This window comes from Triturus cristatus, chromosome 1_2 (genome assembly GCF_964204655.1).
Source record: "Triturus cristatus chromosome 1_2, aTriCri1.1, whole genome shotgun sequence".
NCBI classification, from domain to species: Eukaryota; Metazoa; Chordata; class Amphibia; order Caudata; family Salamandridae; genus Triturus; species Triturus cristatus.
In genome coordinates this window covers 1,137,006,052-1,137,032,770 of record NC_140580.1, presented here as the reverse complement: position 1 = coordinate 1,137,032,770, position 26,719 = coordinate 1,137,006,052, and the positions used below count along the sequence as shown (strand labels likewise).

The 26,719-nt window shown below is 47.2% G+C and overlaps 1 pseudogene across 1 annotated transcript in view; it reads left to right on the top strand.

Moving 5' to 3' along the window:
- Positions 1–26,719, top strand: part of LOC146868831 (histo-blood group ABO system transferase-like) — a 791,676-nt pseudogene that overhangs the window by 434,254 nt on the left and 330,703 nt on the right. The window contains exon 4 of the transcript XR_014965088.1: positions 21,373–21,429. The product of XR_014965088.1 is annotated as a histo-blood group ABO system transferase-like (transcript). The remainder of the gene's footprint in view (positions 1–21,372; positions 21,430–26,719) is intronic.

Genomic DNA, 26,719 nt, shown 5'->3' with positions numbered 1-26,719 from the left:
CTACTTTTAAGTTGCTATTCAGTTACCCAGCTGGCATCCTTATGTTTAGCCCGAAGGTTGAGGGTTTGATGATGTAAGTTTGCCCGTCAGTGAGTTAGTTATCGCCAATGTTGAGTCCAGTCCACCGAAGCCCCAACACAATCACTTGCTAAGTGGAATGAGACGTCACCCAGGGAGAGAGATTCTTCCGACTCCACGCAATCTCCGTCATAGAGCGTTCCAACAATGACATAAAGAAAAGATGGACCACAGCAGTCCGGCTGTCAAAGTGTGTCCTGGTTCTTTGTTTAGAGTTAAAAACAAAGCAACAGCAGAAGGTCGGCTCTTGTTAACATTCACTCACTGGGTAACTGCACTATTACCCAAGTTCACTCATGTCAACAAAACTTGGGGGAGAACTTTTGTTGGCAATTTTTAAATAAAGGACCAGGAGGGTGGACACCTCATCCATCCATTAGGTAGAGGAGGGCGGGCCAGCGCTCTAATAGGGCGAGCCGAGCCAAGGGTATGGCTTGTCTCGGAGAGAGCCCCGCACGAGCAGAGTCATGAAATTGTTTGGGAAGTAAATCACACAACAAATATCATGTAAATATAGGACAAGAATCGTTTCGCTTTAGTACATTAGATTATATCATTGAATTCAGCTGCATTTATCAGAAGATATATTTTCTAAAAATGAACGTGAAACAACTCCCTTCTGCCCAACGGACGATGCCATTGGTGAACTGTGAGAGGCAAGTCATGTGTCCTCTGCCTTCCGTATTTGAATTAAAGCATTATTATAAATGGAGTATTAATTTAGTAGCAGTGCTTAATTTGTGCTAGTGGTTTCTGGTGCTAGGCACCGGCACTCATGACAGGCTGCCACATGGTGTCGCTGTTTGTCTAATTTAGTGCTGAACACAACAACGGTTGTTTATTAATTCAATATATATAAACAATGACTAATCCCTTCTGCCAAAGCCATTCTTGTAGCTTTTTGGTTTGGAATAGTCAGAAATGTCACACTTGTGATGGTTAGTAGTTGTGCTGAAACTGTAATTAGCAAGCTGACAGCGGCAACGGTTGCTGCAAGCAGAAGTGTCCTCCTGACAGGGCCCTGGCACTTAAGTTATGTTTGCAAACTAAGCACTGTGCATGAGAGTATTTTGTACAGTCCTCACCCGGATTGCAAACGCCACGTAAAATACTTAGGATCACACAATTTGATCAAGTGAGGAAGCAGAGATTGACAAGCTCATACTGAGAGCAACCATTAACAATTCTATTAAAATGGGGAGATGGAGGGATATGGTTACACATTTATACAAAAGCATTAGAGTAAAACAAATATTAGCTCTCTAGCACCCCAAATTTAAGTGATAGGAACATTTAGAAAGTGATCAATGAAGGGAACTGGGCGGCCACCCTGGGGTGTACCCTAAAGACCGACTCAAATTACTTTGCTTTAATTTTCTACTTCAAGCTTGCCTGACACCACCCAGTTTTGAGGCGGTGGAGTATAGATGTCTTCAAATGAGTGGGGCGGGTGCAGCATTTTAGCATTTGACTTGGAACCACCCTGTACTGCTGTCTTTTTGATGGAGAAAGTGGAATTGTTGACAAAGACAGATTGCACGCACATCACAAGCTTGTCTCGCATGCCCACCTCCTAGACCGAAGGTAGAGATATCTGCCAGTTCATTAATTTAGCATTAGCAACGAACAAGAGAGCCATCTCGACCCACTGGAAGTCAAGATATGCTCCACCCACGAGAACTGCGGGCTGGCTAAGGCAGAGGCTTCAGGGTAGGGCAGCATCCTGCTGAAACTAACCTTTAAATCTGACAAATAGCCACTGTGTGACTTGGCCCTTTTTGCAGGGTCATCCCAGAACTTTTTGCCTTCCTCCTGTATTTTGTCTGACCTGTTGGCGGTGGTTTTGTGACTCTGGGCACTTTACCACTGCTCATCAGTGCTACAGTGCATGTGCTCTCAATTGTAAACATGGTAAGATTGGTCTACATTTGTTTGGCATATTTAATTTACCTGTAAGTCCCTTGTACAGTAGTATCCCATATACCCAAGGCCTGTAAATTAAATGCTACTAGTGGGCTTGCAGTGCTGCTTGCGTCAGCCACCAAAGTAGCCTTTCAAACCTTTCTCCGTGGCAGGTAAAGTAGTTGCAACATCTGCAACTCCCCTTTTACTACATATAAGTCACCCCTGAGGTAGACCCTAGAATGCCCTATGGGAAGGGTGCTGTGTATGTAAAAGGTAGGACATGTGTCTTAACTATGTGGCATGTCCTGGTAGTGACAAATAGTTTATTTGGTTTCTCACTGCTGTGAGACCTACTCCTCCCTTAGGTTTGCATTGGGGATTCCCTGATATGTGCTTCAGTGGTCATTTCCGACATGAGAGGGGTAGCGTGACCATGCTTGGTATGTTGGGAATAGTAGTGATAAATCCTGCTTATTGGTGAAAGCGGATTTGTCATTACTATTTTAGAAATGCCATTTTTAGAAGTAGGCATTTCTGTGTGCTTATGTGTCTTTGTGCCCTGCCTGGATGTATATTCACCATCTGGTTTTCACTGAGAGAGAGATGGGATGTGCATTCACTCTAGACAGCCACAAAGGGGGTTGAGGTATGCCCTGGCTTTCCTGGGTGACTCAGCGCTAGGGTGAATAAACCTTTGCTGTATATAGAGTAGCGGGAGCAGTTTCCCTTGCACCTGAACAGGCCTGGTCTGCATTTGGAGTGGTGGGAGGAGTTGCACCTGCACCTGAATAGGGCTGTGCCTGCCTTCTACAATGTTGTATACGCCCCACTGTGGTGTGCCTGTGGCCAGGGCTTAAAATGGGAATGGGGGTGTTGTGCACTTCTATACAGTGTTTGAAGTGCCCCCCCCCCCCCCCCCCCCCCAGAACAAAGACATTCAGACTGTAAGTACAGGGGCTCTGACCCCATGAAATCAGACACTGAGTGGACTTCTAACCAGACGCTGCTGGCTCTACAAACAGCCCATTGCCAGGAGGAGCTATTATACTGCCAGGAGGAACAACCAAGGAACCACCAAGGGCCTTATTCACAAAAAGCCCAGTGCGCTTTTACCCCGCGAGACCGGCCTTGCCTGGGCTGAGCCTCCACTCGCTGCGGAACAGCAGCTGCGAAGCAAGAGAGAACTCGCAGTTCCTGGTGTGGTGCATCAACCAGGGAACCATAACTATTGCGGCGTCAGTTGCAGCCGGTCCAGCACGGTCAGAGTTGGGCCGCAGTCCACCTCCTGGTGCAAGTTAGCACTGCCTGAGGATCAGGAGCTCCAGCCGCACCGGACCGCCGGGGTGCGCTCCGCTGGTAGGAGCCGATGCCACATGCCTCCCATCACAGGGTGCCCGCCTTGTCTTCGAGCAAGAATGGGAGGACCGAGATGTTGCCCTGTGCCTGCCCAGTCTTGAAGGGCCTGATCAGAGTACCGCCGGTGGCTGGCAGCCTTCTTTTCTTTCGGGGTGACAGCAAGGAGGGCAGACGAGCCAGTGGGGTAGGGGCAGCACCGCAAGTTAGCAGGCAGCCTCAGCTATTGACTTGCAGGCGGGGGACCCAGACAGGTCTCCCCGCTGACAGTGACATAGTGGGGTAGAGCCACCAAGAAGGCCCCCTCCGTTTATTGCAAGAAAGGGCTGAGGCAACCTTGGTTTCAGCAGCTGCCTTTGTGTAAGAATAGGGTGACACCTCGCAGGAGGCCCCCGATGTGTGACAGAAGAGATTAAGCATTCCCTGTGGTAGGTGGGCAGTTGGCCCACATGCCTACGTGTGGGGAACAAAATTACTGCATTGTACCTAATAGGGGCCCAGGAGCTACGTTCCCTATGTGATGATGGTGTTGTCAGTAGTATACAGGCATATGGTAATGTGTTGGTGATTCCTGTCTCTTGGATGCTTTACCCAGCTGCTACAGCTCGTGCCCTGATGTAATGGTTCAAGTCCTTTTACCTTGCATTTGATAGGATAATGAGTATCGCTTCGGGGCCTGCATAATATGATGATGTTTTCATAACGTGTGCACCAACTTGTAATGTTATGACCATTGCCTTATGGCACAAATGATTTATGATTTATGTGGAATCATGAGAAGCGCCTGACGGTGCAGTAATTTATGTGATTGTGGTCTAATGTGTTTCATGAATAATACAAAGGGTATATGTATATAACCGTGTGCAGGGGTTCTTTTTGTGGTGTGCCTAATGCGTCGCTGGTGTGTGTGTGAGTTGTGCAAATGCTTTTACACATTGCCTCTGGGTTAAGCCTGACTGCCCTGCCAAGCTACCACGGTGGTGAGCAAGGGGTATCTTGGGTGTGTAACTACCTTACCCTGACTAGAGTGGTGGGTTCCACCTGGCTTAGGTGTACAGCCTAGCCAACCAGAAACCTCATTTCTGACAGCTACCATGAGCCCTCCATCTTGGAATGCCAACACAAGTAGCCTGGTGTGTTTCATCTGTAGTTGAACACTGTCCTAAGTAGTCTTTCATGCTGTCCTCTGCTGTCACTCTTCCTACTGTGCTTAGTGGGGTTGGCGGAGAGGACGTTTTTCTGCTTCATCACCAGACTAGAAGTAGCAAAGGGCAAAAATAAAGAAGTTGGCAAGCTGCTGCTGCCAAATAAATTATCACATTGGGCCTTATTTATGGCATCGTAGCGTAGGGCAGTGCAGAAAAACACCTTGCTGCGCTGCCCTACGCCAAAGTGAAATGCAGGAATGCCCCGTATTTAAGCAATACAGTGCACTCCTGTTTTTTCTGCCTGCACTGCTGCGGTTTCGAAACCTAGCGTAAGGGTACCTATGTTGCGTGCAGGATTGTTTTAGTGCAGGAAGGAGCAACGTCCTGCACAAAAACAATCCTGCGAGGCATTTTACTCTTTCTATGTGTGCTGCAGCATGCAGCACACATGGAAAAAAAAATAAACAAGGAGTAATACAAATATTTCTCCTCGTTATACTTGCTCTGGGGAGGTGCTAGGTTTTGGGCTTCCTCAGGTTTACATGATTGAGTAAATCTGGGGATAGCGTCAAAAACCCATGGGTGCTGCATGGGGAAAGCCCACCGCAATGCCTCTCTGGTGCAGAGTAAGGCAACGCAGAGACTTATGCTGCTTTCTCTTACTGGATATCTATGAAGCCATTCAAAGCCACGCTTGGCGTGGCCTCATCAATATGACTGAGAGGTTTGCGCTGCTGGAGAGTCAGAAAACGTGACACCCGGAGGCACAAACCTTTCATAAATATGCCCCTTAGTGGACATGTAAACACAAAAAATAAACCTTGAGGATTTATTCTGCTTTTGCTAATTATTTAAACAGTCACCGTAGTGAACTCAATTTATCATAACACTCAGACATAGACAATACAATATACAGAAGACATAATTCATTCTTTTGTAAAATTTTTATAAGAAATTATATTTTGAAATATTTCGTTAGTTTCCAAAGGCAATTTGAACATTTGCAACTCGAGACTACTGTAACAATGTAGAACCTTGACAGTAGTTGTTGACACTTTTTGTATGGATATGTACCACTATTAATTGGTCATACGACACAAACCACTGGTTCAGATAGTTGTAACATATATGAACATCAAATGGCATTTCATTGCATCAAAACAGTGTCATAAGCGTCGACGTTTCGGTCTCCTTATCCGAAATATTAATCCCCGAGACCATCATCAGGACAGAAGTTGCGCCATGTATCTAGTATAAAAATACATATATACAAATACATCAACTTTGTAATTCATACTTTTTTCGATTTTTAGAATTTTTTACAAAACATATCCGAGTTAAACTTTGAAGTATTGTCAGTACACTGAAGGAAGACAGAAAGACAGGTGTATCCCAGTTATACCACCCATACGTGTAAAGGTACCCACTCCCTAGTTAATATGAAATGCACCAAGGCGTGAAAAAATATATAAATACCACTCATCTACCATCACCCAAAATGTGAAACAAATACTTATATTTACGAAAATATATCCATGAGTACTCACTCTAATACTCTAATTCTTACTCTTGTAAATCTGTCTCAAATATCACAGAACCACTAAAAACCAAAGAAACAACATCCAATGAAATGTAATGTAAGAGAATAACTTCAAACCAATCACCTAGTACAGAAAAGGCCATCAGGAAAAGACGTTGTAAACTTACTCAAAAGCAACTGTTTGCATCTGTGCTTCTGTATTCTGAAAGCAAACAGTCAAAACAATCCAACTTAGTATAATCAAATCGTCATTAATGATCGAGTCAACCCAAAATCGCCCAGCAGTGAGGCGTCTGTATTTCTAAATATTTGCGGCGTATACCACTTACTTCATTAGGCACCTGGATAACTTCTCCGGTTGTACTCGCCAAATCAAGTCCGAGCAACAACTCGGATATGGCAGAACCGGTATTAAAACACCTTTAAACCGGAAGTTGTCACACCAATGGAACAGGGATAGAAAATGAATAGAAAACAGAGTGGCCATCTTGGAATGTAGTCCACACAAATGTAATCCACACAAACGGAACGGGAATAGTCAGAAAAATCAGCAAATAAAGAAAGATTGTAAATTTACTTTTAAGTCTCTCAACCATCCCTCGATGCATTGAAATACAACGATACAAAGTCCATCATAAAGATGTCCTGTACAATGTAATGGCTTATATAAGGTACGTCAAGATTGTGCATGAAGAAAGTGCATAAACGCCACAAATTAATATTGGGTGTGTCACAATAATAATGTAGCTGTATTCTATAAGGTCCCTTAAGATTACGGTATTGTAACAAGAACCAGTTGATCAACTACATGAAACACCGAAGTTCAATCCACAGGTGTCGAATATACCAACCAACTAATGAAAGATTCAATATGATTACACATTAGGTAGGCCATATAGTTCATAATGTGGCCAAAGTTTGCCATTCGATATACGAATTTAATCCCATTTCTACTGTTTTAGCAGACCAAATCCACCTGTTTTCCTTCAGTGTAAGTGCTCTGTTCACATTCTGTCTGCGTTTAGTGTTCTTTACAGACTCAAGGACAAACCATTTCATATCTGAAGGAGTGTGGCCTTTTTGCATGTAATGTTCCACTAAGGGTGCTGTGACAACTTTACATCTAATGCGAGATTGATGTTGTATTATACGTTTTTTGATCTCCTGTGTTGTTTTTCCAATATAGTAAAGCCCACATGGACATTCTATACAATAAATGACGTTTTTTGTAAGACAGTTTGTATGTTGTCGCAGAATCCATTGTTTGTCGTTGATAGCACAGGATTTTACTACAGAGGTTGTAGAGCAAGCTATACAGCTACCACACAGATAGTGGCCAATTAAGGGTGGTAAACCCCAAAGATTAGTCAGGGTGATTGGAACCGGTTCTTTGTATGCTCTTACTAGGGAGTCCCTTAGGTTGCGAGCCCTTTTAAAAGCAAAGCGTGGTGTTGACAACTGTGGTTCTACTTTTGGAATTAGGTGCCAATTCTTTGTCACGATCTTTTTAATAGAGTTTGATTCAGTGCCAAATGTTGTTACACAAGTGATGATTTCTGATGGTGGCAATTGTACATCCTTACTCTGTAGGAGTGCCTCCCGGTCATAATACCAGGCCCTCTTAAGTGAACGTTTGACCAATCTATGTGGATAGCCCCTTAGTACCAATTTAGTTTGCAATATTTTGGCTTCTCTGAAATAATCCTCCCGTCTGGTACAGTTTCGTTTAATTCGAAGGAACTGTCCAAACGGGAGGTTATCTCGTAAGTTGCGAGGATGATGACTGGTATACTTGAGCAGTGTATTTCTTGCAGTTGGTTTTGTGAATAGGCTTGTAGATAATCTGCCTTCATCATTCCATATCCGCAAGTCTAAGAAATGTATTGCATGTTCATCATATTCCAAAGTAAAATTAAGATGATTACTTTGTTGATTGAGCCATGTGTGAAACTCTTGAAGTCGGGCAACTGATCCCTCCCATACCAAGAATACATCGTCGATGTATCTGAGATATTTCTTTATCTCTTTTGAAAAGGGGTTATTGTGGTAGATTACTTCTTCCTCAAAAGCGGCCACATATAGATTCGCTATATCGGGAGCAAAAATTGCTCCCATGGCGACTCCCTTAACTTGACCATAGTAGTCGCCATTGAAAAGGAAGTAATTTTCTTCTAGTGCAATTTTTGCACAATCAGTAATGAACTCTGATGGTACTTGGTGGGGGCGGCCTCTTTGTTCTAGTGTGGTATTGATCACATCCAGGGCCTCTCCCTGGGGTATGTTCGTGTACAAGCTTTCAATATTCATCGTAACAAGGATGTTTTGATGTTTACTGAATGCTTGGCCTTCTATTGTCACTATCACTTGTGTGCTGTCTCTGGTGTATGATTTTGTTAAAACTACAAACGGCTTAATGAAGAAATCTACATATTCAGCTAGTGGTTGTAGGATCGACTGACAGCCCGCCACAATCGGTCTTCCGGGGTTTTTTTTATCATTTTTGTGAATTTTCGGTAGCGTATAAAACGCCGGTATAGAAAAATCACTTTTATTTAGGTAGTCAAATTCTTTAGAACTAAGCCATAGGTTGTCTCGTCCATTCTTTGTGAGCTCCAAGATCTTTTTTCTCACTCGATCGGTAGGATCTTTCGTCAGTTTAACATAGTGAATCACCTTGTTTAATTGGCTAAGGACTTCAAGATCATAGTCTATCTTATCCTGGATAATGATGCTGCCCCCCTTGTCGGCAGGTTTGATAATGAGATCATCCCTGTCGGCAAGGGTTTTAAGTATCAGATGTTCCTCTTTCGTGAAATTATATTTCACGTAGTGTCTATTTCTAAACATTTGTTCAATCTCCATCAAAACAACATTTTCAAATGTGATCAGTTCTTTGGGCATCATGTTCGTCGATGGATAAAAAGTTGAAGAGCATCGTAACCCTGTAACATTATTCTGTGTAACCATTGGAGTTTTACTAAACATGTGTTTCAAACGAATCGTCCTAAAAAACTTATACAGTTCAACCTGTGTTGTAAACATATCATTCCTGTTAGTGGGGACATATGATAAACCATGGCTTAGTAATTCAATCTCTTTGGTATTTAATTCATGTTTAGAAAGATTAAAAATGGGGACTACCTCAAGATTTTGAGAATTGAGGTTACACATAGTTAAAGGAGCGTCCTGCATCGTTGGTTCTACCACTCGTAATATGTGTTCCTGGTCTGTCGAAATCCTGGGGTATACTGGTTCCTGAACCACCCTCTCCTGGTGTTGCGAGTTCTGCCTCTCTGAGTATGAGAGCCCCTTCCTAAAAAAGATGGAGGTGGCTGATTCTGCCCTCTACCGTATCTATAACTAGATGTGCCTTCACGACTACTGGTCTCATCGGAACTTGAAGAACCTGTGTCAGAAAAGGTAGTATGCTTAGGTATCCAGTTAGATTGGTTAGGGTTTTGTTGAAAGAAATCTTTTTTCAAGAATGGATAAGTACGCTCTCTTGAATAATTCTTAATATCTTTTTGTAGTTTTTCAGTTTTTCTTAGTATGTTATTTCTCTGAAAATCCGAGATAATGGTCTCTAATTTCTTCAAGAAATCTCGGGCATCTGTAACAGTAGTATCTTCCAGGATTTGTTTTTCTAGATCTGCAATTTCTGCTTTTAGTTTATCGATGTGTTTTAAAGCAGTTTCAATACTTAGAACCATCCAGCTTCGTGAACATTTGTTTGAAACGAAGCTGAAACCCACTTTAAAATCCTCATCATCAACAAAGATGACTGGGATGTTCCGAACCTGCAGTCCCACTGGAATAATGTTATTATTCAAACAGTCTGTGAGGAATTTAGCATGTAATTCTGTTCTTATGAGTTTCTTGTGTAGTCTTTCCAAATTGTTACGAAGTGACGTCTGTTGAATGTTCTGGCTATTACTCCCGCTAGAGGGACCAAGCAGAGAAGGTCCTCCCGCTATTTTGGCTATATATTCATCAGAGTATGTGAGTGTTTCCTGTTCTGACCTTTAAGGAATGATTTTTAAGGATAAGCTAAGTGAGAATAAAACAGGTGTGTCAAAAATGAAAAAGATTTTTAAACGCAATTTAACATACAAACAAAACATAAATTCTACACACAAACTTCAGTGTTGCGACAATACCTATATATAGACAAATATACAGCCACTTCACTATAAAGGGCCCTTGCAGACGAGTCTGCGCTTAATCACTGATCCAACAATAGGGCAACCCACTCAACCCCAAGGTATTAGGTGTAATATGTAAACACAAAAAATAAACCTTGAGGATTTATTCTGCTTTTGCTAATTATTTAAACAGTCACCGTAGTGAACTCAATTTATCATAACACTCAGGCATAGACAATACAATATACAGAAGACATAATTCATTCTTTTGTAAAATTTTTATAAGAAATTATATTTTGAAATATTTCGTTAGTTTCCAAAGGCAATTTGAACATTTGCAACTCGAGACTACTGTAACAATGTAGAACCTTGACAGTAGTTGTTGACACTTTTTGTATGGATATGTACCACTATTAATTGGTCATACGACACAAACCACTGGTTCAGATAGTTGTAACATATATGAACATCAAATGGCATTTCATTGCATCAAAACAGTGTCATAAGCGTCGACGTTTCGGTCTCCTTATCCGAAATATTAATCCCCGAGACCATCATCAGGACAGTGGACATGGCACTATGCCTACACATGAGGACTCTATGCATGCTACAGTGCACACGAGTGCGACCATGGCACATTCATCCTATTTTTGCAGTGACAGAGAGGCAGGCGGGGAAGGCTTTGGTGACTGCATGAAGTCACAGTGAGGGTAATCCCTGAAATGCAGATTGTGTCGGTTCCCACTTTTCCTAAATCGTGAGGGTGCTTTCCTTTTGTGAGGGTGCTTTTGTTCCATGTGCTAGGAGTTTAGCGGGAAAGACATGGCTCCCTGTTACTTCTTTTTTGCGCACCTAAAGATCGGCTCTCCAAATATTGTGATTGCTTGTGTTGTCCTGAGTGCAGGAGATGTCTGAGCTTTTGCAGAGGTGTGCTGGTGCACCTCTTCTGATATGTGGGTGATGGAGCAGGATTTGAAGATGAAGCAGGCCTGAAAATGTGGGCGTTGTCATAGGCGTGCCTCTTCACCTGTGATGAGATCACTGTGGCTTGTAAAATGCACCACCGAGGAGCCAGTGTAGCAGTATGAATGCCTTTGACCCAGGTGCCCCGCTGTCCTGGTAGGAGAGGCCGAGTGCTTGGCCTGTTGCTTTCGACCCAGGTGTCCAGCTTACCTGGTAGGAGAGGCCGAGTGCTTGGCCTGTTGCTTTCGACATAAGTATCCCGCTGTCCTGGTAGGAGAGGCCGAGTGCTTGGCCTGTTGCTTTCGACATAAGTATCCCGCTGTCCTGGTAGGAGAGGCCGAGTGCTTGGCCTGTTGCTTTCGACCCAGGTGTCCTGCTGTCCTGGTAGAAGAGGCAGAGTGCTTGGCCTGTTGCTTTCAACCCAGGTGTCCTGCTGTCCTGGTAGGAGAGGCCGAGTGCTTAGCCTGTTGCTTTCGACACAAGTATCCCGCTGTCCTGGTAGGAGAGGCCGAGTGCTTGGTCTGTTGCTTTCGACCCAGGTGTCCTGCTGTCCTGGTAGGAGAGGCCGAGTGCTTGGCCTGTTGCTTTCAACCCAGGTGTCCTGCTGTCCTGGTAGGAGAGGCCGAGTGCTGCCTGTTGCTTTCGACACAAGTATCCCGCTGTCGTGGTAGGAGAGGCCGAGTGCTTGGCCTGTTGCTTTCGACACAAGTGTCCTGCTGTCCTGGTAGGAGAGGCCGAGTGCTTGGCCTGATGCTTTCGACACAAGAATCCCGCTGTCCTGGTAGGAGAGGCCGAGTGCTTGGCCTGTTGCTTTCGACCCAGGTGTCCCGCTGTCCTGGTAGACGAGGCAGAATGCTTGGCCTGTTGCTTTTGATCCAGGTGTCCGCCTGTCCTGGTAGGTGAGGCCGAGTGCTTGGCCTGTTGCTTTCGACCCAGGTGTCCCGCTGTCCTGGTAGACGAGGCAGAATGCTTGGCCTGTTGCTTTCGACCCAGGTGTCCCGCTGTCCTGGTAGACGAGGCAGAATGCTTGGCCTGTTGCTTTTGACCCAGGTGTCCGCCTGTCCTGGTAGACGAGGCAGAATGCTTGGCCTGTTGCTTTTGACACAAGTGTCCTGCTGTCCTGGTAGGAGAGGCCGAGTGCTTGGCCTGTTGCTTTCGACCCAGGTGTCCCGCTGTCCTGGTAGACGAGGCAGAATGCTTGGCCTGTTGCTTTTGACCCAGGTGTCCCGCTGTCCTGGTAGACGAGGCAGAATGCTTGGCCTGTTGCTTTTGACCCAGGTGTCCTGCTGTCCTGGTAGACGAGGCAGAATGCTTGGCCTGTTGCTTTTGACCCAGGTGTCCCGCTGTCCTGGTAGACGAGGCAGAATGCTTGGCCTGTTGCTTTTGACACAAGTGTCCTGCTGTCCTGGTAGGAGAGGCCCAGTGCTTGGCCTGTTGCTTGAGACTCAGGTGTCCCGCTATAATTGTAGGAGAGGCAGAGTGCTTGGCCTGTTACTTTTGACCCAGGTGTCCCGCTGTCCTGGTAGGAGAGGCCGAGTGCTTGGCCTGTTGCTTTCAACCCAGGTGTCCGCCTGTCCTGGTAGGAGAGGCCGAGTGCTTGGCCTGTTGCTTTCGACCCAGGTGTCCCGCTGTCCTGGTAGACGAGGCAGAATGCTTGGCCTGTTGCTTTTGACACAAGTGTCCTGCTGTCCTGGTAGGAGAGGCCCAGTGCTTGGCCTGTTGCTTGAGACTCAGGTGTCCCGCTATAATTGTTGGAGAGGCAGAGTGCTTGGCCTGTTGCTGTGGAGTCTGATACATTAGGCTCACGATTAAAATACGAATGAGATACTGAGAAAAGTAAGTTCTTAACTTGACAGAAGTGACAACCACCTCCATAGTACAAAACCAGTGCAGGTCAGGAAAAGCAAATGTGCAAATATCCTGTCATCTCCTTTCGAGGTTAAAAACAAAAAAAGTCAAACTGTGTACGGACAGGAACAACCTGAAATAAAATGGGGCAATTTGGAGGAGCTGACAAGCAATCCAGTAATACTAGAAACACCAACACGCTCATTGCAAGCTCTTTGCTGGAGGAAACCCCATGGACCCTCATTTTTGTGCCAAAGAAAGAATAAAACGAATAATTAGAAAAATGGTCACAAATGAAGAAATACATCTGACAGACAAGAACATGTGGAAAAAATTGCCAATAGCACCTTGTATTTAGTTGAAACTTTCATAGCAAAAATGCTGCCCTGATTCAAGACTAGACTTAAAACTAGAAATAATATGAAGAAGCAATTCACGAAAGACTCTGCGGCATCCTGGAGGCGTTGAAATCCACCCCGAGAATAAAAACACACGCTGGATACTTTAATAAATAGCTACAGAATAAGAGTGCACATTGTCTGACAGAGCTCAGAAAACGACCACATATACACCACAATGTTGGCAATTACACATTTTGACTATTTCACCAATACTATTAACAATCCTTTTAAAGAATTGTATGAACTTGTTTTTCCTCCATTTTAAAATTGAAATTCCCTTCCTAGGCCGGGTTTCAGTTTCTTTCATTCTTTTTAGTTATAATATATACAATATACTTAGTTATAGGGTCTTTAAGGATGCTCTCGTCATCCACTGATAGCTTAGAGTGTCATTCACATTTTTGTCCTCCTTCTACAGCCTAGAGCAAGGGGCACCTTGTCAGCCCACCTCAGTCATTGGCTTACCTCTCTGTGAGAAATGGCATTCTACTCTTGCACAATGTGCACTTACATACAAAAAGTAGTCCACTTTCACAAAAAATATTCACACACGTTAGCAAAACCCAAAGTCTGCACAACATATCATCCAGGGCCGTCAGAAATATGATCACATTAGCCCCATCCTGATGAAACTCCATTGGTTCTCCATGCTAGACTTCGCCAGCAGCGTAACAAAATTTGAGGGGGTCCCCTGCAACGTACATGGAAGGGGGCCCCGCCACCAGCCCACCACCTCTCACCTTTGCTGAGGGGGCCCCTAGAGCTCGGGGGCTTCTGTTATGCCACCCGCCCTCACCATCTTCCAAACCAGCTACATCCAGTGGCGGCTGCCTCTGTATGGGGAGGGGGGAGTCAGGAGTGGGGAGTCATGATATAACAATAAAAAACGAGCTTACCTTTTACAGCACCGCTGCACGTCTCTGCTGTAGTGATCGCAGAGCACCGGAAGCACCCAGTCTCCCACACACTACCAGCCAACCACAATGCTGCAGGAGCAGCGTCGTGATTTCGGCTGCTCAGACAGTAACTAGGAGGCTGGGCATGTTCTCCCCTGGGCTGTGCAACACAGCCCAGTGGAGAAATTGGCAAGTGCGCATAACTGTTTGGACGGCCCCGGAGTGCCGACTAAGCTGTCATGTGCGTTTAGGGAGGGGGTGTAAACCACTCCTGCTCCCAATGACTTGGGGGAGCCCCGCCCCACCCAACCTGGCTGGAGTCAGAGTTCCGCTAAGAAAAATAAAAGGAAAATAACTTCTTGTTATTCTCATTTTGTTTTTATTTTGCACTGCTCAATGAGCAGTGGGGCAACGCTCCTGCGCCTTAGTGGAGGAGCCGCCACTGGTTACATCATTTACAAAGTTATCATGACCAGCACATCCGCTTACCTTGCAGACAGGCACCCAATCTCTGGCCGATCCCAGCACACCTGCAGCTAGGGCACCATCAGACTGTAGACTAAGAAGTGTAAAAAGACAAGACAGTAGGTGTTTAATATCTATGATCTATGAACCCTGGATCGGGAACAGCATACTGTTTCCATCAGGACCGCCCCAACGCTGCTCCAAATTAGGAAGGAGCTAAATACGTCCCTCTTTACAGAGACCCACATCATAATGCATCAACCAACCACCAACCAGATACCTCTCCTCTTAGTCATTGACTTTGAGCTTTCCATTGACCATCTACAGCGCCCTGCTGCCTTTTGACTAGGTTAGCGCCATGGAAATAATATATACAGACATAGTTACATGGTAAGATGCTAAAAATGCTGCTTTATTCTGGGGGTGGGGCATGATACGGTGACTTGCCTGGGCACATATTTGTAAAAGTTTTGAACATTACTTTAAAAAAAAAATCATGAAGGTCAATGCATAGACTCAAGTTATATGTGTATATTATGAAGGCCAATGCATAGACTCAAGTTATATGTGTATATCCTGAAGGCCAATGCATAGACTCAAGTTATATGTGTCTATCATGAAGGCCAATGCACACACTCATGTTATATGTGTATGTCATGAGGGCCAATGCATAGACTCAAGTTATATGTGTATATCATGAAGGCCAATGCATAGACTCAACTTATATGTGTGTATCCTGAAGGCATATGGATAGACTCAACTTATATGTGTATATCCTGAAGGTCAATGCATAGACTCACGTTATATGCATATATCATGAAGGCCAATGCACAGACTCAAGTTATATGTGTATATCCTGAAGCAAATGCACACACTCAAGTTATATGTGTATATCATGAAGGCCAATGCACAGACTCCAGTTATATGTGCATCCAAAGCAATATCGTGCATTGAAAATCTGATTCAACAAAATTTCGAAAGAATTAATGACACAGGTTAAAATGCGTTGTAGGAACCAAATTAAGAAGAACCAAAACTTTATATTACATATCTTTCAAATGTATGCACTAGGAAACCCTCAGGTCGATATTAAATAAGGTTAGGCTTCCTCATTTTAATCCTGCACTTCCTCAAGCCTTCTTTGGCCCTACCCGCTCCAGAAGCTGAGCCGCTACATGGACACATTGAAAATAAATCACTTGTCTCCCTTCTAAGCATCAGTGCCTTCCTTTTAGCCATATTCCAAGTTGGGTGGTAATAAATAGTGCAGAAGGTACCCACTGCTGCTCGTCCCTTGATGGGGCTAAGGACAGTCCTGGGCACAACACCGCTGTAGCCCGATGTATCCCGCTGTGCACAGCTCAGAATGGAGCTGTGATAATTCATACTCCCTTCCCTTTAAAATAGAGATGTACTCAGGGCGTAGATTCAGGGGGGTGTTTATGATGTTAACCCCCACCCCAAATTGTATTCTAGAGTAAATAGTTTGGTACAAGGGTTTTCAATTGGCCACGATTGTGTCTCTAGGATTTCACCTGGGATATTCTCTCTCTCTCCCCTCTGTTTTAAAGACCTTGAAAAATGTTGGCTAGTTAGAAGGTTGGGTTTTAAGTGCCCCAATCATCCGCCCTCTTCTCTTTCGACTTCCCCTGGGGTCCCCTTAGTTCTGCTTCTCCTATAATTTGTTATATCCCAGCGTGACAGATGGGAAGTATGAAGCTCACCCACCCCCCAATGTTATTGACCAAGCTACGCCCCTGGGTGCACACTCTTACCCTGCGATAAACTGATCATAACAGACAGGGTGCACCACTGCTTGTGCTGTCTCTCCCGCACATGTAAAGGTACAGACTCCAAGGGCTTCCATCTCTCCACTCACCCACCACCACCCCAGGAAGCTGCCTCAGCTGGAATGTTATTTGCCGCCTCCTCCTTTTGCTGTCCTAGGATTGTGGCCTAAATATTCTCCAAATGTCATAGGCCAGTTGAATGTGCCTTGGCCCTGGCTTGTCCAGAAGCGCCTTGAAGCTGCACTCCTTACCCTCTCCTCTATTAGTGATGTATTGTGCTTGAGTAAACCTCGACAATACCAAGACTGCAAGACCCCTGGCTTGCCAAAGCCTGCTTGCACCCGTCCCATAGGTGTATGGAAAAGGTTTTCTGGTTCTTGCCGCCCCATCTCTTCCCACGCTGGTATTCTTGGGACCTAATGCACTGGTTGCAATCTCGCGGTACAGTTGTACCTAGACTCATGGTGAGATGTGTGGCATTCTACAGGTGATGGCATGTGGCTGGGTTGCTGGTTCTTGCCTCCCATGGTGGGATGTGTGGCGTGCTGCCAGTGGTGGCATGTGGCTGGGTTGCTGGTTCTTGCCTTCCATGGTGGGATGTGTGGCATGCCGCCGGTGGTGGCATGTGACTGGGTTGCTGGTTCTTGTCTCCCATGGTGGTATGTGTGGCATGTGGCAGGGTTGCTGGTTATTGCTTTCCATGGTGGGAAATGTGGCAGGTTTGCTGGTTCTTGCCGCCTCATTCTTCCCTCGCTGGTATTCTTGGGACCTGATGCACTGGTTGTGATCTCGCGGTACAGTTGTACCTAGACTCATGGTGGGATACGTGGCATGCTGCTGGTGGTGGCATGTGGATGCGTTGCTGGTTCTTGCCTCCCATGGTGGGATGTGTGACGTGCCACTGTTGGTGGCATGTGGCAGGGTTGCTGGTTCTTGCCTCCCATGGTGGTATGCGTGGCATGTGGCAGGGTTGCTGGTTCTTGCCTCCCATGGTGGGATGTGTGGCGTGTTGCCTGAGGTGGCATGTAGCAGGGTTGCTGGTTCTTGACTCCCATGGTGGGATATGTGATGTGCCACCGTTGGTGGCATGTGGCAGGGTTGCTGGTTCTTGCCTCCCATGGGGGTATGCATGGCATGTGGCAGGGTTGCTGGTTCTTGCCTCCCATGGTGGTATGCGTGGCATGTGCAGGGTTGCTGGATCTTGCCTCCCATGGTGGGCTATGTGGCAGGTTTGCTGGTTCTTGCCTCCCCTAGTGTAATTTGTGGTGGGCCGCCAGTGGTGGCTTGAGGATGGGTTGCTGGTTCTTGCCTCCCATGGTGGGATGTGTGGCATGCCGCCGGTGGTGGCATGTGGCAGGGTTGCTGGTTCTTGCCTCCCATGGTGGTATGCATGGCATGTGGCAAGGTTGCTGGTTCTTGCCTCCCATGGTGGTATGCGTGGCATGTGGCAGGGTTTGCTGGTTCTTGCCTTCTATGGTGGGCTATGTGGCAGGTTTGCTGGTTGTTACCTCCTATAGTGTAATTTGTGGTTGTTTTAGGATGGGTTGCTGGTTCTTGCCTCCCATGGTGGGGTGTGTGGCGTGCCGCCGATGGTGGCATGTGGCTGGGTTGCTGGTTCTTGCCTCCCATGGTGTAATTTGTGGTGGTTTGAGGCTGGGTTGCTGGTTCTTGCCTCCCATGGTGGTATGTGTGGCATGTGGCAGGGTTGCTGGTTATTGCTTTCCATGGTGGGAAATGTGGCAGGTTTGCTGGTTCTTGCCGCCCCATTCTTCCCTTACTGGTATTCTTGGGACCTGATGCACTGGTTGCGATCTCGCGATACAGTTGTATTTAGACTCATGGTGGGATGCGTGGCATGCTGCCGGTAGTGGCATGTGGCTGGGTTGCTGGTTCTTGCCTCCCATGGTGGTATGCGTGGCATGTGGCAGGGTTGCTGGTTCTTGCCTCCCAGGGTGGGATATGAGGCAGGGTTGCTGGTTCTTGCCTCCCATGGTGGGATATGTGACATGCCACCGTTCGTGGCATGTGGCAGGGTTGCTGGTTCTTGCCTCCCATGGGGGTATGCGTGGCATGTGGTAGGGTTGCCGGTTCTTGCCTCCCATGGTGGGCTATGTGGCAGGTTTGCTGGTTATTGCCTCCCATAGTGTAATTTGTGGTGGCTTGAGGCTGGGTTGCTGGTTCTTGCCTCCCATGGTGGGATGTGTGGCGTGTCGCCGGTGGTGGCATGTGGCAGGGTTGTTGGTTCTTGCTTGCCATGGTGGGATGTGTTGAGTGTGGCTGGGTTGCTGGGTTGCTGGTTCTTACCGCCCCATCTCTTCCCTAGGTGGTATTCTTGAGGCCTGATGCACTGGTCGCAATCTCAAGGTACAGTTGTACCTAGACTCATGGTGGGATGTGTGGCATGCTGCCAGCGGTGGCATGTGGTTGAGTTTCTTTGACAAATCTCTTCCTCACAACAGAAATTCTAGAGGCTGGTGACATTACGCTATTTGGCATGGCTGACTTGTGAGCCACCTCTTGTTTGCCATCATGAATTTCCACAGTCTGGAGACCGTGCTGCTCTGCGGGTCTTGCCAGCCGGTTCTGTATGCTCACATAGGCATTGGTTGGTGTTTGCAGCAATAGGACTCATGTGGTTGCTGTGGTTCCAGTGCTGGGCTCTGACTGACAGCTGACCCTTGGGTGCTGCTGTAGGGTTTTACAAAAAGAAAAGGGGTGCACTGGCTGTGTTGACATTTGTAAACAGTCGCCACTCTTACCTCCCTTCTGAAAGGCATCGCCTCCAAGAGAAAATACCTACCACTGTTTGAGATTGGGGAAGGGCTAGAAGCTGTTTTATGTTTTTTAGATAAAGTGTGTGTTTAAAGCCCATTGTGGTTACCGCTGCTTTATTAATCATTTAGACGGCTCTAAGCTTCTTTGTATGGTGAACCTGGGACAGAGAGGGAGGGCACTATTGGCATCAAGACTCAGTAAGCGCCCTTCTCTCTTCTTTCCCTCTCCCTCTCTCCCTCTTTTCCACTTACTCGCTCTCGCTCTTTCCCACTCTCTCTCTTTCCCTCTCTCTCCTCTCCTCTCTCTCTTTCCATCTCTCTTAGCCTCCCACTCTCTCTCCCCCTCTCTTTTTCCCTCTCTCTCACTGTCTCTCCCCTTCTCTATTTCTTCCTCCTCTCTCTCCTTCTCTTTCCCTCTCTGTTCTTTCTCTATCTCTCTCTCTCTATGTTTCTCTTTCTCTGTCTGGTTGGAGGCACATGGTCGAGCTTCACCAGGCACAACCACGCGTGTATTAATTTACTTGCTTGGGCGTACATAGATCCTGCTTAAATTCTGCACAGATTCTGTACTGACCCCGCACAGATCTTGCATAGATCCTGCTTAAGTTCTGCATAGATCCCACATAGATCCTTTCATAAATCCTGCATATATCCTCCACTGTCCTGACTATGGGTCAAATGTTCTGGCCCATCTTCACCACAAAACCTACGGCAACAGCCTACCTGCTTACTTTAGGTTGCGCAATCTCCTCAGATTGCTATTAGTGGATATAATCAGGTGTTGGGCTCCTGTTGCTTCTGTGTGCACCTCATCTTGCTGGTGGCTGAACACCACTTCCAGGCGCTGGGCTCCTGTTGCTTCTGTGTGCACCTCATTTTATAGGTCGATGAACACCACTTCCAGGCGCTGGGCTCCTGCTGCTTCTGTGTGCACCTCACCTTGCTGGTGGCTGAACACCACTTCCAACCGTTGGGCTCCTGTTGCTTCTGTGTGCACCTCATGTTGCTGGTGGCTGAACACCACTTCCAGGCGCTCGGCTCCTGTTGCTTCTGTGTGCACCTCATCTTGCTGGTGGCTGAACACCACTTCCAAGCGTTGGGCTCCTGTTGCGTCTGTGTGCACCGCATCTTGCTGGTGGCTGAACACCTCTTCCAGGTGTTGGGCTCCTGTTGCTTTGTGTGCACTGCATTTTGTTGGTGGCTGAACACCACTTCCAGGTGTTGGGCTCCTATTGCTACTCGGTGGAGACCATCTGGAGTTTGGCTGGTGGCTCAACAGTGCATCCACAGCTTGTGGTTCGTCCCCCTGGGTGAACCCTATGTTTTCTTTACGGGTGTCTTAACAGTGTCCCTGGTGGGTAGGCGACTGTCATTTCCAAGTGGACTTCACTAACCCACAGTGACTCGGCCATCATAAGCTGTGTAAAGGTGGGTCATTGCCATGATGCCTTGTTAGAGGTCAGTGCTGCTCTATATCAAACACTTTCATTCATTAATTCATTCACGTGATCTCATTCCATGTCCAGACACAAAAAGGTCCTTGAACGTGCCACGAAAGAGAGTGGTTGTCATTAATGGACACCTTGAATTCAGAATAGCAAGAACGACTTGACTGCTTGTGAAACCAGGCCTCAGCTAACTCTGACTACAAGTCATACTGGTTTGAATACACGACCTGCAAAGCTATTTCTTGAACTTCCTTTGTGTCCCGCTGTATGCATAAGATGACTTAGAGGTTGCCCGTGACATGCTTCGAGCCCACTGTCTGGACCTGAGACATGACACAAATACACTCGATCCATAGCTGACACCTCAACACACTTGGCGACCATGCAACTACTTTCAAGAGGGGGACCAAGGTGGAAGCAGGCTAAAGGGACCAGTCCATCCTACAGTTTATTGTGGAGTTTTAAGTTGCGCGAGCCACTGTGCCACCAAGGAAATGTATGCAACCACCTCTGTTTAGGTTAACTGTCCATGAGTGTAATCACTGATGAGGGTGGAGGAGAAATGGGAAGTAGTGTGACTGCTCCCACCCAGAAATAACCTTTGTGTTTCTATGCCTACAGGGCCACCGAGGAGTGCAGCACGGACTCGGATCGTTGGAGGGAGATCCAACTTCCCTTGTGAGTACTTGGCAACTATTCATCACTTTCGATTTGAAAAGTCTGGCACTTTAAAAGTGTTTTGATACCCTACGTAGGGTAGCTGACTGCAAAAAAATGTACCCCATTTTCAGGCCAAGCATGCAAGGCCTGTTGTATACACTTTATGGGCTTACATCCCGCCCAGTGCTTTTAATTTGTTACTTGGATTGTGCTTCCAAAAGCTTGCTTGCAAGTGGTGAATCCTTCCTCTTCTTCTCTCTTTTTTGTCTTTTGTTTCCTCACACGGAGTAGGGACCAAGTACTGTATCTTTGCGCATTGGTTGTTTATCTATTTGTTTGGGGGACTATTTTTTTCTTGGGTTCCTGCTTGTGTTACTGTTTGCCTGTGTTTAGCTTCGGCTCCTATAGCTACTTGTATTTTAATTCAGCATTTGTCCCTCCCATCTCGCTGCCATCCAAGTGGGTGTTTCAGTGCTGCGCCCCACCTAGGGCTACACAAATGCTACAATGCAAATGTCCAACTGCTTGAGTTGCAAGAGCAACATGCAATTAGTAGACGGAACGAGGGAAGAGATGAGACGTGGAATAAAGTCACTGACTTTCACACTTCCTCTCTGTCTCTGGCTGCTTATGTCGAAGAGCTGTGCTATTTTATTGTCTGCTGGAGTCTGACCAGTTAGAATGAAATAAACTCCAGGGAAGCTCTGCAGTACGAATCTACAACACCGTTATCCCTATGTCATCCTCAATATATTCTATTTTAATGTGATGTCGCCCGTCTTTAATATCTATTATCTCTTTGTCGTGGTAGTCTAAAGTGCCGGATAGGACAGAGTAATAAAAAGACAACAAACACACTTCTACACACCAGGAACAGTCGCAGGGCAAGTGCTAGCACAGGCTGAATGCCGATAGCCCTCAACCCCGGCCGCACGCCCAGCTGCTACCGCGCTACCCCGAAGCGGACCCACGGATCCTTCACCTGACGCAACTGCCGCTTTACCTGCCTACGAACACACATCACACCCGACAAGAACGACTCCCCCGGAAACAACCTCGACTGCATCCTGATCAACACCCGATCCGTCCACAGGCATGCCATCGAACTATGGAACCTCATCGACTCAACAAACCCGGACATCGCCTTCCTCACCGAGACCTGGATGAACCCCTCCTCGACACCCGACATCGCCATAGCCATCCCCGACGGCTACAAAATCATCCGGAAAGACCGCACCAACCGCACCGGAGGAGGCATCGCCATCGCACACAAGCTCCATCCGCATCTCGACCCACGTCGACAACTCACTCCCCGACGCCGAACACCTCCACTTCGCGATCCACAGCGACCCCAAGACCACCCTCAGAGGCACCCTCATGTACAGACCACCAGGACCACGCACTAAGTTCAGCGAAGACATCGCAGACTTCGTCAGCCCACACGCACTCCCGTCCACCGACTACATCCTCCTAGGGGACCTCAACTTCCACTTGGAGAACCACACCGACAACAACACCACCGCCTTACTGGACAACCTCGCCAACCTGGGACTGAAACAGCTAGTCAACACCCCCACCCACTATGCCGGACACACGCTCTACCCCATCTTCTCCTCCAGCAAACACATCTCTTTCAGCCACACCACCGAACTCGCCTGGTCGGACCACATCTGTGTCCACTTCAGCTTCAAGAAGACCACCATGCACCACCACACCCAGCAACCACCAAGAAGACAGTGGAATCGAATCACCACGGAACAACTCACATCGACCCTCTCTCAGAAGCAACCCACCAGCACCACAGACCCCAACGAAGCCACCAACAACCTCACGAGCTGGATCTCCGACTGCGCCAACCTCCTGGCCCCCCTGAAGACCCAAGCAAACACCAACAACCACAAGAAAAACTCCTGGTTCACCCCCGACCTCAAGGACTCCAAAAAAGAATGCCGCACCCTCAAAGACTTGGCGCCTCAACCAGACCGAGGAGAACATGTCTGCTCTCAAGAACGCCACCCGCCAACACCACCAACGCCTCCGTGCCACACGAAAATTAGCCTTCCAGAACAGACTAGACAACAACGCCCACAACAGCAAGGAACTATTTGGCATCGTCAAAGAACTCTCCAACCCCGACGCAGAAAACAACTCCATCCCTCCCTCACAGGACCTCTGCGACTCCCTCGCAGCCTTCTTCCACCACAAGATCACCGACATCTACAACTGCTTCACCACAACCAACACGAACCCACCACTGGAACCCGCCACCGACAACACCACCATCCTCACCTGGAACCCAACCACCACCGAGGAAACCACCCGCATCATGAACTCCATCCACTCAGGATCACCATCCGACCCCTGCCCGCACCACATCTGCAACAAAGCCGACAACATCATCGCACCCCACCTCCGAGACATCATCAACGCGTCTTTCACCACCGCCACCTTCCCGGAGAAATGGAAACACGCCGAACTCAACGCCCTCCTAAAGAAACCAACAGCAGACCCCACCGAACTCAAAAACTTCCGGCCCATCTCGCTCCTACCGTTCCCCGCCAAAGTGATTGAGAAAATCGTCAACGCTCAACTCACCACCGCCCTGGAAATCAACGACTCACTCTACCCCTCACAGTTCGGCTTCAGAGCTAACCACAGCACCGAGACCGCCCTCATCGCAGCCACGGACGACATCAGATCCCTGACCGACAAAGGAGAAACCGTGGCCCTCATACTCCTGGACCTCTCTGCAGCCTTCGACACGGTATGCCACCATACCCTGATACGTCGCCTCAGCAACGCCAGCATCAGAGGCAAGGCCCTGGAATGGATCATCTCCTTCCTCTCCGGAAGAACCCAGAGTCCGCCTCCCCCCCTTCAGATCCACAGCCACAGAGATCATCTGCGGCGTCCCCCAAGGATTCTCCCTCAGCCCCACCCTCTTCAACATCTACATGACTTCCCTGGCGAACATCGCACGAAAACACGGACTCGACCTCATATCCTACGCCGACGACACCCAGCTCATCTTATCCCTCACCAACAACCCCACCTCAGCTAGAACCAGACTACACGAAGGCATGAAGGAAGTAGCGAACTGGATGACAGACAGCCAGCTTAAACTGAACACAGAGAAGACGGAGGTCCTCATACTCGGCCCTACACCCTCCGCCTGGGACGACTCCTGGTGGCCTCCCGCCCTGGGCAGCACTCCCCAACCCACCGACCACGCACGCAACCTCGGCTTCATCCTGGACTCATCCCTCTCCATGACCAGACAGGTCAACTTGGTGACCTCGGCATGCTTCAACACCCTCCGCATGCTCCGCAAGATCTTCCGCTGGATCCCCACCGACACCAGGAAGACCGTCACCCACGCCCTCGTCACCAGTCGCTTGGACTATGGGAACACTCTGTACGCCGGCATCACCATCAAGCTGCAGAGGAAACTGCAACGAATCCAGAACGCTGCCGCACGACTCATCCTGAACATACCCCGCCACCACCACATCTCCGGACACCTGAAGAAACATCACTGGCTCCCAGTCAACAAGAGGATCACCTTCAGACTCTTCACCCATGCACACAAAGCCCTGCATAACCTCGGACCAAAACTCATCAACCACCTCGTCTCCTTCTACACTCCTCCGCGCACCCTACGCTCGACCGGACAAGCCCTGGCAGCCGTACCCTGCATCCGCAAAGCCACCGCCGGAGGAAGATCTTTCTCTTTTCTGGCAGCGAAGACCTGGAACTCCCTTCCCAGCCACCTTCGCGCCATACAGGACCACCTCTCCTTCAGAAGGCAGCTCAAGACCTGGCTCTACGAGCACTGACCCCCCCCCAGCGCCTTAAGACCCTTACGGGTGAGTAGCGCGCTTTATAAATGTAACTGATTGATTGATAGCCTGCGAGTCTTGGCTTGAACGAAAAGCAAACTTACCTACCAACTGGGAATAGAAAAACAAATTAAAGGGCACCTGTCTTGGCCGTTTTAAAAAGTTATTGCCTTTTCAATTGCTGCTGTTTTCACATTGAAATACGATCATGGCCACCACAAGATTAAAAGACCTAGTGGCTGATCTCAAGGATGCGTTTACTTTAACACCACCTTAATGACCTCACTGTGGGTATCGATCGCTAAGCATACTTCTTCCATTTTGACTTAAAATACAATGCTCCTTTATGTTTTTTAATCGTAAAAATTAAAGTGTCTTAGTAGTCCTTCTCTACCCTGTGCAATGTTAATGTTTTCCGAGATAACACACTGCCTTTCATCCAGAAGCGGCCAAACGTAGCTGCCATCCTGTAACTGGTTGATTGTCGTTCTCCGATACCACGGTCACCGTGGAAGCAAAAATGCAGGTTGCGTTTTACAGGAGCAATTTATGGTCTTTGCGTGAAGTAAAACTATGCCCAGCGTGCTGCTTCTGATTTATACTATATGACTCCTTTATGGACATCCAATCAGTCTTTTTCTTTTATAACATAATTTTTTTTCTGGAACTTCCTATGTTTATGAGTTCTGCAAATGTCCGTCTTTTGTTGCGATTGCACATAGTACCGAACTGAATGCTGACGCTCCCTGGGGAATCGGCTTGCGGTGCCTGGGCTTCAGTGTTTTCATACAACGCTGCATTGAGAACTTCCAGGTAGATGCTTAATGTCATCATGTGTCAAAGTAGGCAACTGCACGAGATTCTAACCATACACAGTAACTGATTTAGAGTTTAACCTTACACATAGAGCTCGGACTGTAGCTCTGTAGCTGTAGAGTTTGGGTACATTAGTGGGTCAGATTTCAATGTTTTAGCTTTGAAAAGGACTACGCAGAAGGCACTGTGGGGGATTATCAGTATGTGTGGTTAGCAACTACACTTTCATCAACGATTTCTGGTCAGGACTCCTGCCTCCCATCGAACAGTACAATTCTGTTTCTGTTCATCTACACTTTCTAGACTCTTCCCTCTTCTATCCCTCCTTTATCCTTTTCAATCCAACTAACATGTCCACTGCTCAAATGAACTCATACTTCTCTATATAAATTCACCACTAATCCTTTTTGGGTTTTGGAGTAGCGTGCTACTCGCCAAAAACACTCCTACGCCTCATGAGTGGTAGTAAGCGCTGTATAAATACAATTAAGTTCTTGTTTTTAATTAATTATGGATGACTAGCAAAATCTGTCTGAGGCTATGATGATCCTATGGGAAGGCAAGGTATGTGATGTTTTTTTTTATTGAAACAAGCTATAGATATTAATGGGTACTTGTGTATAGGGTCCGTCTCCTGCCCAGCACAATTTCTC